This window comes from Acanthisitta chloris, unplaced genomic scaffold (genome assembly GCF_000695815.1).
Source record: "Acanthisitta chloris isolate BGI_N310 unplaced genomic scaffold, ASM69581v1 scaffold19203, whole genome shotgun sequence".
NCBI lineage: Eukaryota > Metazoa > Chordata > Aves > Passeriformes > Acanthisittidae > Acanthisitta > Acanthisitta chloris.
The window spans coordinates 1-14,770 of NW_008666778.1; positions in this window are offsets into that span (position 1 = coordinate 1).

Below are 14,770 nucleotides of genomic sequence, written 5' to 3' on the forward strand. Positions count from 1 at the left end.
ATATATAAACATTTTTAATGATGGAATTGGTCCTGATTTACCCAATGAACATATCATTCCTGTCTGTGTCCCTTTTTTCCTAGCAATGCTTCTAAATTTCCATAATGACTGCTCAGAGCTTGTGGAACAATAAGCAGGAATTCAGCTGTACATTTGTAAAGAGCAGCAGGAAAATTTCTGTTGCTAATACTTTCAGTAATAGTAAAAAACTACCTCTAATTGAACTTTAATGCTAAACTTACATGTCTGTTAACAGTAAAACTGGAAAAAGAAAACCACCCCAAAGACACTTCAAATACTTGGGGATTATCAAGTGCATATGTGAAAGCTAAACCTGATATTTTTTATTCAGCTTATTAGCTGTTCATCTACAGTTTATGCTACTTACTTTTAATGTTTTTAATGCTTGTATTTAATCTCCAGCTAGCATTTAACCTCCATCCTGTAAATTCTCTTAATTCTTATAGAGCAGGGTGAAAGTCCTTTAAATATAAGAGAAGCATGGCACCTTTAAAAGCCAAGCTGCAGGAGAAATAATTGAATATAGCAGGAGCTACAGTTTCTAAATTATTGTGTGGTAAATCACAAAAAGGTCATTCACCCATGATAACTGCTCAATAATTCATTCTTTGCCTACATGCACATAGCACAGCAAAATATTTAGTTCATGAGATGGCAACAATATGTCATGATCTTAGCACAAATGCAGTCTAAACTTGCATGGTTTGAAATAATTTACAGACTTTGGAAATTTGGCATTGCAAAATAACTACATTACAGATTAAAAAAATAGAAATAAAGGTATCTGTGCAGCTGCAGGCTTTGAGTTTAATCTTGAATATCTCCCACTTCTATGTATGTTCTCCTGAGTCCCCAGTCAGCTAAGCAGTGGTAATGTTACCTGTAATACAACCTGTAAGTTCAGGATGACTGTAAAGCTTTGATACACACTAAAATTATTAAATTATCATTGTTATTAAATTGTTACAATGCTTTTAGGAGGTTGATGTATATTTACCTTTCGCCATATGTAAGAATGTGTTTTTATTAACTCTCAGTCCTGTATACTTAGCCAAGAAGGCTGAACTCTGACTGCATTCTTATCATGCTTTTTGTTGTTAATAGCCATGCTCTGACCAAAATAAGCCCTCAGCTACGCCCAAACACCTTTGCTCTCTGTGTTAGGTTTGCACACACCCTGGCTGAACCTGCACTTGGGCAATTGCTTGCAATTTTCCTGAGGAGCTGCAGGAGAAAGTTACTGCCTAGCTTAACTTTGCCATTAAAAGCAGTGGATGTGCTTTAACATGCCCTAGGAGCAGGAGAGTTACTGAAAAGGGGCTTATTTTACATGGTCAAACACAGGAAAAACCCACACTTTCAGACAGATTTTGGCATTGTTATAGCCAGTTCTCACCGCTCTGCTTATGTAAATCAACCATCACAACCAGTTCAACCAGTCCCTTGAGAGATCCCATTACATACGGAAGCAAGAAGCTGTGGGTGCATTTCCACATCTCTCAGTTAAATATTGCTCCGGTCAGTCTCACAACTCACCCACCTCTCACCCACCCCTCTCATGCCTCTCACCCACCACAGCTGCTTTGCTCTGCAGCCCTGCCCAGGGTAAAACAAAATCCATTTGAAGATGAAGTGAGGCTGCAGTTTGTTAGTACTGTGCAAGCCAAGAACATAAGATATAACCTCTCCTTTCCATACCCATCAGAGCAATTGCCTGCAGTTGAATTTTGCCCAAGTTTCTCTGATTGGAGAGATTGGAGAGAAAAGATAACAAGTGTATTTTGTGTTTGGTAACCTGCTTGGTGAGATGGATTTTAAAAAACTTCTCTGTGCTGGAGATGGGAGCAGGGTGGAGTAGGGGCTGAGACAGCACTGCAAGTACTTGGTATCATTCCTTTCTGCAAGGGAAGGTGATGGTTTGGGAGGATAAGCTGAACTTGATATTTCTTTAAAACTTCCTAATATAGCAGTATTTTAGAAGGTGTAGGGATGAATACAAGAGAAATAAAAAAAGAATGCCAAGGAAATGGTCTTGGGCATATGCTAGATCTGACTGCAGCTAATGCTTTGATGCACATTGTTCACAACTTTTTCTGACAACCTTTGAACGTGAAGACTCAGCAGCACACACATCACTCATTTGTAGAAGCACACTCAAGACTGCAAATATGCCTTGTCATGCTGGGGACATCACCCAGGCTGGTGACAGCTGTGAAGATCTCAGGAGTTCATGGCAAGCCATTTCATAACTCCCTGCAAAATATCAGTGGATGTTCCCATGATTTAAGTTGCTGTTAACCAGGTCATCTATGTTAATAGCTGGTTTAGGTATGTCTGCACATACTGCCCTGGGGGTAAAAAGGAGAATAGAAAGGATAAGGGTAGGAAGAGAAGAGCTGGAAGTAACATAAAATCAACTGAGAAGAGATGGGCTTATTTTGTGAATTTAAGGTTTCAGAAACCGTCACTGATGATGTGAGGGAGCATTTCCCATTGTGGTATTGTCATTTGATCCTGCTGACTTGGTGGGAGCTTTTTTTGTTCCCCATCAGCTCCCAAAAGTCTTGAGTCTTCCTATTCTGCTTGCACTAATTTATATCAACTGCCTTGGACATTTTTGCTTTTCATGTACTATACTTTTCATTTTTTTTTTAGAGCAACAGAACTCATCCTCTTTAACAAAACATAACTCCTTGGTGTGTCAGAAAAATCTAAATGACAATTGGCAGGAATAGGCCTGAGCGGCAATCAATTCAGATTGGATTATGTTCCTGTTTATGTTTTACCCTATAGAAGGAGTTCAAACTGATGGGTATTCTATTTAACAGAAGTATTTTACAACTGAAAAGAGTCTTCTGACTTGATGGTTGTACATTGTTTATAAATATAAGTAACCTAGTCTTACAGGAAACTAAATTATGTTAAATGCTAATAAAATCATAAAAGAAAGTCCAACTGCCTTTTCTAAAAATCATGTATACGTTGTGACCATCTTGTAGTTTCCACCCCTGGGTACCTATCTTCTTGATTCTCTGATTTACTTACGGATCCTTTTTTGTGGCAAACTTGCTGTTTGCTTGCCAGTCCATATTGCTCCCTTGAAGGTCCCCTCACACCTTCCATCAGTATTTTATCCAGGCCTTCTCTTCCACCCTAATGCCCCCCAAGCTTGCTAGTTTTGAGCACTATGTGATTTTCTGTTATGGCCTGATTCAAAAGCATTGACCGAGGTGAAGGCTAGGACTCTACTACAGCTGGCTGGTGTGCCCTGGTCACCTGCCAGTAGCTGGCTGGTGTGCCCTGGTCTCTCAGCTGGGTCAGGGAAAAATGACCTGGATTCAGGTCAAGCAAGGATAGTGATGACTTCTTTTAAGACAGCACACAGTAGTTTTAGATCAGTGATGCTATTTTCAAAGGACCAAAGCACTTCTAAAGACACCTGGTCCATTGAAAATAGCATCACTGATCTAAAACTATTGTGTGTTGTCTTATCTGTGTATTCATCTCCATGGCCCATTAGGGCAAGTCAAGAAGGAGTCAGCTATACCATTGGCTTTCTTGGTTTTATGGGTCTGAGGAAGTCAGAGACAACAGCTCCTGCAATAAGGAGACAGAAAGGATGTCTTTCCAAGCCAAAACAAGCAAGCACATCTTCAGCGTAGTTGAAAGAAATCAAAAAGTTCTTGTTGTGGCAAGCATCCAGCATCTCAATCAATGTGTGTAGGATAGTGCTGAAGGACTCATCTGTCATTTGTAGATGGTTCAGAGGATGGTTTGCTTCCTCATGAGGTCCCTCCTCTACTTCCCCACTGTTGCAGGCTTCCTTCTGTGACTCAGGCACCAAATGCCTTCGGGACTGGAAGATAACATGGTGGCAATTTCATCCATAAATACTGGAGGCCTCTGGCCCACTCTGTGCTTCTGCAAATGGTGTATATAAAATGTCAAATGATCCCCTCAGAAGATAATATCTGAGGGGGACAGGATTTGTCTCTCCATCCAGGCTGTTTGTCCTCCTGTAGAAGTCAGCACCTACCTGTGGCAAGACTTTTGAGCCGAGCCTGTAGAGACTTCACCTGCCTAAGCTGCCACTTGCTTTCCCATGCAATGCTTGGTGCTGCAGGGGATAATTGCTGGAATGAATCATCGTGGGGTAATTCTGGGGGAATTGTTTTCCTCTCTTCAAATTGTGGATGTTGTGGGTGCAAACAGAAAAACCCAAACAACCTGTCAGCTTTCACATATTTCTGTGTGTGCAAATGTCAGGTTTATGTAAACTCTCATCTTTTGAAAAGCTCTTGTAGCTTTATGACAAACTGAATTGTCTGCCTTCAGGGGACCTCCTCAGGCAGCCTTAATGAGGAAGGAAAAAAAGACCTTCTCCCTACTAAAAGTCTTAAATTCCCCTGGAGTTCAGAGCTGAAAATATTTAGCTGTGTTTTATCATGCTTTATCACTTATTTTGATGGAAAGTTTTCTTTCCCCACAAGAGGCACAGCAAACTATTGCTTGACAGCTCTGGCGTTTGTCCCAGCACCCCTGCAGGTATTGTGGGAGGAGGGCAGATCCCCCTCGGTGGGGACAATGTGTGTTGGTGCTTTCATGCACGTTTGGCAGAAAAGCAGATTATGGTTCAACAGACAGGGCCTGTGGCAAGTGTCTATCCTCTTGCCTCATGCCAACAATCAACCTGACACACCAGGTAAGTGAGGTGACAAGAGACTGCAAACACATCTGGAAACCAGGATGGGGACAGTCGACTCAGAAAGTGAGAAAGTCGGTTCTTCATTTTCTTTTTTCTATAAATAAGTGTTCTGTATATATGACCACACTGTCAGATGTCTGGTTCTCTGGATGCTGCTCCTGTTTTGTCAAGCGTTTCACTACTGCTCACTTCAGCCTGTAACTGTATGGAAATATCCAACTAGCATCTTATTTTTTAGGTACACAGTGCCATCTAGTCCCTGACCAAATAGGTTAGAGAGGGATTTTTAGTGTTCCTGAAATGCTGAAGAGTTTTATTTGTCAGGAAAAGCTGCAGGAACAGCTTCTGTTCAGTCCAGCATTAAAGCCTTGCTGCACTTTTCTCCTGTCCTTTTCTTGTCTACATCCCACCATCTGCTGGCTTGCCTTCTACTTCTTGCAGGTGGTTACTTGCAGAAGACTAAAGGTCTATTATCTCTTCAGATGGCATTCCATTTCATTCAGCAGCAATCCTTTGCCCAAACCCAACCATTTCATCCACTCCTGTTCTTAACCTCCTTGTGGGACCATTACTGATTTACTCCAAAGGAACATGGCATGCTCTGGTGCCTGGCCAGTCAGCAGCTGTAACAGGCAAAGAGCTTGAAGCCCATTACCTCACTCAAAAAATACAGACCACGTCTTCTTGGCATACAACAGATAATTATGAGGGTGATGACCTGTGGCCTTGTCATGGCGTGCAGCTGTAGCAAGAAATCAACAAAGAAAGGCAAAGGAAAGTGTTTCAACCTGCTGCCACTCCTCCTATGCCTTCCTCCAGCAGCCCAGGAGAGCCTGCCACTCAGCAGAGATGCTCCTACCATGGTCGATGTCTCAAGGGCCTTCCCCATGCTGTCCTGCTTCTCTGCTGGAGTCCCTAGGGCTAGAGAAGCTACACTTCCCAGTGGAGAAGCAGCTGTGATTGTTACAAACCCTGGGAGGCTTGCTATACTGGGCATCTGAACAAGTTTTCATTATCATGACACTGAATCTGCTAAGATTTTGTGTTCCCATGCAGATGACTGCACACTTTTGTTATGTTTTTTCTTCCAGGAATTTTCAGAGACCAAAACTCAAAACATTTATTGGTAACTGAACCTTCTCAAGGAAATGCTGTTCTGAATGAAGCCTTCTTGTTTGGAAAACATTTTAAATGCCAAATTCTGTCTAACTCTGAAAAAATTTCTATTCTGCCTTTCTTTGATAGGGAATGTAGTTAACATCTGTATCTGATTAATCTGAATTAACATCTGTTGAGGTGGATGGGGCAGTTCACGCAGTTCACACACTTCATCTGTTTTATTCTGGATCTGTGAAAAAATCAGGCTGGCTCTAGCTACTAGCTAATCATGCTAGTGAGTGCTAGTGCTGGTTAATTAATCCATTCAGGTGCCATTTCCTATGCTCCATCCAGTTCCTCAAGTAGAACCTTCCTGCACAGGAAAGCAGCACTGAAGAAGGCTGCTACACATAAAAATCTCTAAGCCACATGTGATATCTTGTTTATTCCTCAAGTCAATAAACTTTCATCTATATACCCACTAGGTTTGGTAGGGGTTGATATGAGTAAAAGCAGCAGAGATGCTGATATATTTCCTAAATGGAGCAACTCTGTTGCACATACAACATACTTGGGCCTGAACGGACCAGTTACCCTCCAGGAATGAATGTAGTATCAATATTACACTACTATGTTCTTTGGGGTGACAGGACTGAGATGAGGTGGATATTTATGTTCCACAAAAACATGGAAAAAAAGACATCTGAGTATCACTGTTTCAACAATCATATTTTAGGAAGTGTAAGTTAATAAAGCTGGATTCATGATTCATATAGCAACTTGTGATGTTTCAAATATGACTGGCATTCAGTTTTGTTTTCAACAATTGCTAATTTAAAAGTGACTATATGAAGTCTATTTTGCCTGAAGAAGAAGCCATTACATCAGATAGAGGACATAGAATGTGCTGATTTAATACACAATGATCCAAGATTTCCAGTTCGAGGAATAAACAACATTTTAAGATCCCACTTTGGTGTATTTTCCTTAGGCAGCATACAAAGATTTCTTTCTCTTTGCTGGAGGTGTGTGATGGTAACTCCCTCCTTATATGGGGATGTAGATTATTTCACATGTATAGCTCATGATCTTGTACCATCTCGGTTGGAACAGGAAATGTGTAGCAACTACTGAAGGTACCCCAGAGGCAGCTGAAAAGTCTCACAGTGCCCAGCTTGAGCTAGTCTGTCAAAAAACCCAGCCCACAGAAAACCACTTTGACTGCGGTGCCTTAACATATAAACTGATATTATACAAGTTTTAATTTGTTATTTGCGGGCAGGCAGCACTAGCTTTAGTACAACACCCTGGAGACCCTGGTAGCCTTTTTGTTTTTTAGAACCAAGAGAATTTGAGAAGGGATGTAATGGTCCTGTGACAAGCTTCAGAGTCGTGAGCAGGGAAGAATAATGGGGTCATAGAGACAATTTATGGCCTTTTTGCTTGACTACAGCTTGCTATTTGAGCAGCATACCAAAGGGCAATGCTGAAGTGTTCCCTCTCACATCCATGCTTTCAGATAGCCAAGCTGTTGCATTGTGTAGGTGTATAATGGTACAAGGTGCATCAATGCCAGTTTAAGTTTGTCTTGAGATGACAAACTCAGAACTAACCTGGGAACAAAAGAAAACAGATTTTTCAGTGTTGTTGAGAGAAGAGCTGTGGTGTTGCTGGGACTGCTGGCCCCTGCAGCTAAGCTCCCAGCTTAGGGTTAGTTCCAAGAGGGATCTAAAATTGTCTGAGATACCTGAAATCCTTATATTGTAAAGCTATCTCCATGCACGAAGTCATATCCAGCATCCAAATTTGCTGTGCTTACACATGCGACTTGTTCTTAGGAGCAGTAGATGGCACTCTTTAGATTAACTTGGTCTAAGTAATTTTTATATTAATCGAAACAGGCACATGCACACACCTGGTTCTCAGAAAAATATACAAACCATAAAAATCTGTTTATCTGAAATTGTACTTTAGGCACCATTAAAATAAAAAGCAAGCTAATAAACAGTGAGTGAGAACAAAGTCTAATCTAGAGTTTCCAGGATTTTGCCGCTGTACCTGCCACTGTACTGTTTCCATCCCTCTTTTTAACCCTCTAGTGTAAACAGATGCCTGCTCTCTCCACCCTGCCATCCAATAACACCTTTCAAGACTGCTAAATTACCTACAGAGATGAACATCTAGTGCCAACTCACAAACTAGCCTTTCTTACAGCTTCTCTCCTACATGTTCCCAGTATAACAATGGGATGGGATGATAAATATTCTCCTATACTTTTTTAAAGTGAAAAAGCACAAACTCACACGAAGGCTGCCTGCACCAAGCCTGTCCTTTTGCCTGGTCTCTGCTTTCCTATCTCTCATTGTATCTTCCTCTCCAGTGAGCTCCATGGAGGCCCTGCTGGTGGACTTTATTTTGCTAAGGTTCAGGTAAACTCCAACATTCAGGCCTTTTTCTCTGTGCTCATGCAGGAGCTCTGCATTTGTTAGAATTCATACCACATCTGGGAAAGTAAATCATGTACTGCCTTTGCCTGGTTTTATTGGGTTTTGCTGTATTGTTTTTCTTAAATTTAATTTTTTCATTTTCATTCCTAAAATTTTCTTTCAAGAAGCTTTTCTGAATTCACAGCAAGCTCCACCTATGGGACCTCCTGCCTTTTGATTCTGCTGAGGTCCTTGCCATGCTGAGATACTCAACTGAATCACTCTAACAGCTGCTAGAGAGCAGATGGCCAGCCCAGTTAATTTTGTTCTGTAGTGGAACTTCTCTAGGAATTGCTGCACAGTAATACAGCAATGAATGTTTGTGTGAAAGGGTTAAAGAAAACCATAGTCTGACACTGCAGCAAATCCTTTATGCACATCAGCTTGTGTTAGTGATAGCAGGATGCCTCTGCTGGGGAGGCAAAGACTGTCACAACAATTCATAGCATAACTAGCTCAGTGTCTTGTTTCACTCATGCCTACACCAGGTCACAAACTCTCTGAATTGGGTGCTCTGTTGTACAGCCTGAAATATTTTGGAAGAAAATGATTCATGGTGCTTCTTTAGGAGCAGAGTCTACTTTGAGGCTCTGATGGCAGTTTGAATCCACTGGTTTTAATTGTGTTCTGTGGATTTACAGAGGTAGAACAAACGAAAACAGAAGTTGGCCAGTATATTTCATACTCCAGGTTTTCCCTCTTTTTTCCTTACCAACTCTTGTAGGAGGTGGGAGGGAAGAATACTTTGCCTCAGATTGTAACCAGTCAGTCAGTGCACAAAAGATAATAGTCAAATGCTGTTAGCATATTAATTTTTGATGGTTATTTTGTTACTGGAAGCTTTTAAATTTAGACTATCTTTTTTGAAAACAACTTTAATTAGTTATTTTTATCCCCAAATGTATCTTCAGCTTCCAGTAACAAAATACAATTCCTGACAGAAATCCAGAATGCTGTATCACCATAAATATTAAGGGCAATCTCTGCAGCAAATGGAAGTATTAATAGAAGAAGTGAAATGGAGAGAACAAGCTGATAATGTTAATTGAGACTGAGTCTCTATTGACAATATCTATCATTAGCACTAGAAATGCTACCATTTGGAGGGTATGAGGTGTCCAGTGGCACCCAAAAGCTCCCAAACTGGCTCCAGAAATTTTGGTATTCCTGTTTTATCATCCCTGTCCTTTTTCAAAATTTCCATACTGCTTGTTGCATTGCACTGTGCTCCTCCTGAAACTGAATAAAACCTTATACTGCCATCCACAGTGACCTCTTCACACAGGAAAATGGTTGCCATTCCATTCTCCTATCCTTGCTGCCCTTAAAAATGAAATGACACTCTCATCTTCAGTCGTATATGGGCTCACCTTGGCTTCCATCCCTGTCTCACCTCTGACCACAAGATGCTGGCTGTGGTGCCTGTGATAAGTACTATTCTTCTGTCCTCTGTGCTGCCTTCCCTTCTGTCCCCTGCCTCTGCCTGCCTGCCATCAATAATCACACTTGTGACAGGCCATAACAATGCTTTTCCTCATTCTTTTATCTCAAGTTCCTGCCCATGTCTCCTTGGTGTACCCAGCATTGAATGGCCCTAAAAGCAGTTGAGGTTTGTAGAAAGAAGGAAACTGTAACGGACGTTCCCAGAATCTTCTCTCTTCTAACCCTTTTCCCTTAGGTAATTCAGTCCCTGCCATGACACTGTCAGTGAATTGTGATTGCATGCTTAGTCCCAAAATCAATTGTACAAGTAGCAGAAGAGAGAAAAGAGAAAAAAAAAAGTCAATGCAATTTATTGCAACTTATTGCAATGCATCAGGGTAATTCTTCTTTCTGTCAGCGTGAATGAGTCCTTGTGCACTTGACAAATGAGAGAAAACTGGAAGGTGGAAGGAAAGCAGTCTAGAAATTTGTTCTGGGCCAAAATAAAGCACCTTGTTAGGTCTGAAAGTCCTAACACCAGTAAAAGAATTTGCTTTATTGGGAGCTTGTGAAACCCATTGCCCTCCTGTGTGTTGCAGTGGCCTGGACTGGTGCCTAGTTAACCATCCCTAAAGCAGCTCTGGCCTTGGCTGCTCTGGGGGGGAATGCAATTGTACCCTTAGCTCAAGGAGGTGTGTTTGCAGCTGCTGTAGTTCATCCACTGCCAAATGAGTTGTGGGAAGCCAGCAGCCAAAACCTCAATCCTGTTCTCTAAGGCATACCTGCTGCGTGGAAAAGCCATCCTATAGAGCCAGCAGCCTCACCAGGGATAAGTTAAAATTGGCATCAGCCAAGCAAGGGAGTGTGTCCTTTTGCTTGTCACCAATATCACCTGCAAATCCTCCTTCAGGGTGTCAGCAAATGTCAGCAAAGTTTTAGCCTATTTGCTTCCATTTCATTCTCTACCTGCAGGGACAGCCCCATGTTAAGCTGCCATGATGTTCCTGTCATGGTGGGAACTGTGAATTTATGCACAATGGTAAGTTCCAGGGCACCTTACTCCCCACATGCAGGTTTCTATATTGTGACACACAGGTTCACCTTTTTTATAGCTCCCTGCACACAGAGGACTACCACAGACTAGCTCTCACACAGCACAGTGCTTGGTGTGAAGACTGGTGACAGGGACAGAGTAGATGACTGACCATGGAAATGTGAGAATTTGCAGGTTTCTTAGAGCTGGTCTTGGTGGACCACTAGAAGAATCATCTGCAAACTAGGAGTGTGTCTTAATCTGAGAAATGTTTGCCTGGGGAGTGTTCTTTCCTTCTCTTTCAATAAAAAAAAAAAAGAAAAAAGAAAACTAACTTATTAAATGAGCCTTACAGCTTGAAACCCTGCCCTTTAAGCCTTCTTTCAGAACAGTAGGAAGCATTCCCCCACTAATCCCTTGCACACAAAAGTAGCACTTTCGCTTCATTTCTTACCCACCTAAAAAAAATGTGCAGGCATCTGGAAATGGAGAAAAGCCAGTAATGGTGACCTGCCTACCTTCATGAAACAACTGAAGGATTTGGAGATTAGCAGGCTTACCCAGCACAACACTGCAAAGGGACATCTGGTCTCATTGACTTCTGAGGCTTTGTGTTTGATAGGATTTAAAATGTGTCTTTAATACAGCCCCAGTAAATCAAATAAAGCAGCTAAACCCATTGGTTCTAACCTTCCTGTCACTGCATCCTGCTAAGATACTTAGCATTTTGAAATTGATGTATCTATGCATTTCTTTGCCTCATCTTAGTGATCAAGCCATTAGTAATGAGAGGGTGTGGGATAGTGAAGTTTTCCCTCCTACTGGAGACCTTCAGTGTTTTCAACCATGTCCTCTGAAGACAGAAGCTGAGGTGTGTTGGCCACAGTTTGGGGAAAACCAGTGTTTAATCTACTGTGTTCTTAAGGATACTAACAAAATGGAGATGTACAAAACACTGTGTGGTGTGAGGATATAGCACAAAGGCTGGTGGGAGAACTGAAGCTTTAAGAGGTGCTATCTTTTGCACTGCTTTGGGGCTTTTGAGTCTGAAATCCCCATAGGGTGCTGCCATACTTGTGGGATTCAACAAGATCAATTGTCAAGATGAGGTAAAACCCTTCTCTGGAAAGAGACTTCTGCAGGGATATGTTATGAAACCACAGAGATAATCCAAAGTAAACAGGAATGGAGAGGTTTGGAGAGGTCAGGAGCCTCTGGCTTTTGTTGGTGTGCATGAGATCAGGACCCATAATTCAGGACTTTGAGGTAGCACTGGCTATAGTTCTTCCTCTATGTGAATATACCAGAGGTGCTTTTTCACCACACAGTTGGGTTTCATCCAAAACCAAGCTAGCAGAAGAGAACTGAAAGCAAAGCAAAGCAAAACAAATCAACCTCTCGGCTTTGATGGGTGATCCAGACAGGAACAAAACAGGTCTTTCCCTTGTCTGCATTGCCTTTCCAGCCCAGCCCCTTTCTTTCATCCTTGTTCTCAGTTCAACAACTTCTCAGGCCCTCCTGGGTTGCAGCAAACTTATCAAAGCCTCTTTCAGGGCCCTAGGAAAAATCTTTCTGTCATTCCTGAAGCCTATTGTCTTGCCCCTTCTACAGGAAGTCTTCCAGCCCCAATCTGTGCTGCCTGTCCGTGCTTTGCAAGTCCAACATGTTCCCCTGGGTAGGTCACCTTGCACAGCTGTTGGGACAGGGCCTCTCTTCTCCAAAAGCTAGTACTGTTCATGCTGAATCCTGCAGGGCAAGACAGCTTGCAGCCATGCTGCTGGGGGGCCTGTCTTTAAACAAGGGGAAACCAGCAGTCATCTCCAAAGCAGTGTCTGCCTGTCTCTCTCATACAACATGACTGTCCATCAACACTGGTAGATGAGGAAGGTATAGATAAATAATTCTCTAGTACATGTGCAATGTGATATCAAGCTACAAATCTTGTTAGGTGGTGATGGGAAGTATCAGTCAGAAGTCAAATCACACAGGGCTGCAGATTTATTTGGGCATCAAGGCTACGCAGTTTGTCCTTAGTGTAGCATTATAAAATGCAGTGATCTTTATGGGCACATGCAGAGATGTAATTGGAAGTGTGCAAGGCACAAATTAGATTTGAGAGATTTCTTTTGCATCTCTGCTTTAAGACATGGTGAGGTTGTTTCATCAGCAAGCGGTGATAAAAATCTCCCCTTCTTGCTCAGTTGCTAGATTTTTAAAAAAAAGTTAAATAGCACAGCAATTTACTGTTTTGAAAGGACTAGAGTTGCAAGGAGATCCCACTTGTTCTGCACAAGCACATGGCAAGAAGAGATGAAAGATGACAAAACATATAAACACACCTTTGGCCCAGAAAGTCCTTTAACTGCACGTGGTTGACAGCCTAGAAGTTCTTCTGAGGTATGGACTTATTATTGTTATCCCTAGACATGTGCTTTTGGGGATGGCAAGAACAGACTATGACATGAGATGCACCTTTGATCTGACTGCCCAGGGCTACATACTCAAAGGCTGAAGGCAGCTCCTGAGATTCTGCTAACAAACCAAAGGGTTGTCAGAGATGGGAATCCCTCTGCTCTCAAATCCCTAGGCAGACCTTTTTTCTCATGCTGAGTTGCTGGGAAGGGCCCATATAGTGGCATGAGGGAGGAAGAGTTGCCTGCAGTAAGGAGCCAGCTGAGATCTTTCAGTACAAAAAACCCAAAGATACAGTGGCCATTGAGTTGGTGCAAGCACCCACTGCTTTGTGAGTACAGTAGCATGGTTTCTATACCATGGGAGCTGCTGGCAGGTCTTCAGTACCCACAGGTGTCAGCTGCATTGAACACAGAGGGAGCAGTGGTAGGAGAAGCAGGAGTAATAGTCTACTGTGTGCCATGAAGCTGTTGGTGGTCTGCATGGGACCAGGCAGGAGGATGGCTGCAGGAAGAGCAGCCTCTAGGATGTCAGTTCCCCTAATGAGTAGCCTCAGGAGCAATTCTAGATGTTATTCAAATGTACGTGTATGTCTTGGCCAGGAATGGATACACTCCACCCGAACAGGACAGATGTGTACGGTGTGTGTGGGGAAACAGACACATCTACAGCCTGTGGCACCTGAGCTCATGCTCTGAAAGAATCTAAAGCTTCCCTAGATCTTTCCCCCATTAAACAAATAACATGTGCATGGGCATTGGCAAAATCAGTCTGAATTCTTACTATCAGTTTTATCAAAACTTCTTTTAAAATTCTCCAGCCAGCCAGTAGTGCTACCAGACACTTTTGTTTCCAAATAAAATTGGATCCAAATTATTCAGAAGAGCAGATTCACCTGTCCCCTCCCTGGAGTCACTGTACACAGAAATCTGACCCCCCTGCATGTCATCTCAGGCCCTTATTCGCACAGTCTATAGAGCTTTTTTTGTTAAATGAAGATGTCAAATATTCAACAGGAACCACATGTGCACACGTACAAAAAACCAGTCCTTATCTGGCAAGGCTCTTTTAATGTTGTACTTTTACCAAACCACAGTACATACTTCAAATAAGGCCTAACAGATTATACTCTTTATAAATTTACAAACAGTTTATTCTCCTTAAAGAGATCATATTACTTTTATCAGTCTTGTGTATTTCAATGAATTATATGTTTATTCAAGCATAACATAGCAAATGTAGCCATAAATCTTGTAGACTAAGTGTCTATAACAGAGGAATCTCAGATACACTATACTTTCAGAATAGGATGTTTTTTTTAATATACACATTTTTGTTTAAGTAGGTTAACCATCATATCCTGGTTATGCATCCCATGGGAAAATTGTGCTCAAGAAAGAAACCTGTGGACTAGAGTAACTGCAAACAGACAAGGTCTTGGTTCACCTGCCAGGAAACTGGGCCAGCTTTGTAGGCACATAACCCTGGGATTGGCTTTCAACCTGGTTTGGAGGGAAGGGGTGAGAGACTATCGCTTTCCTAGTAGCTAATGGCCTTGGTCTTTTCCTGGGTACAGACTGCTCCACAGCAGCA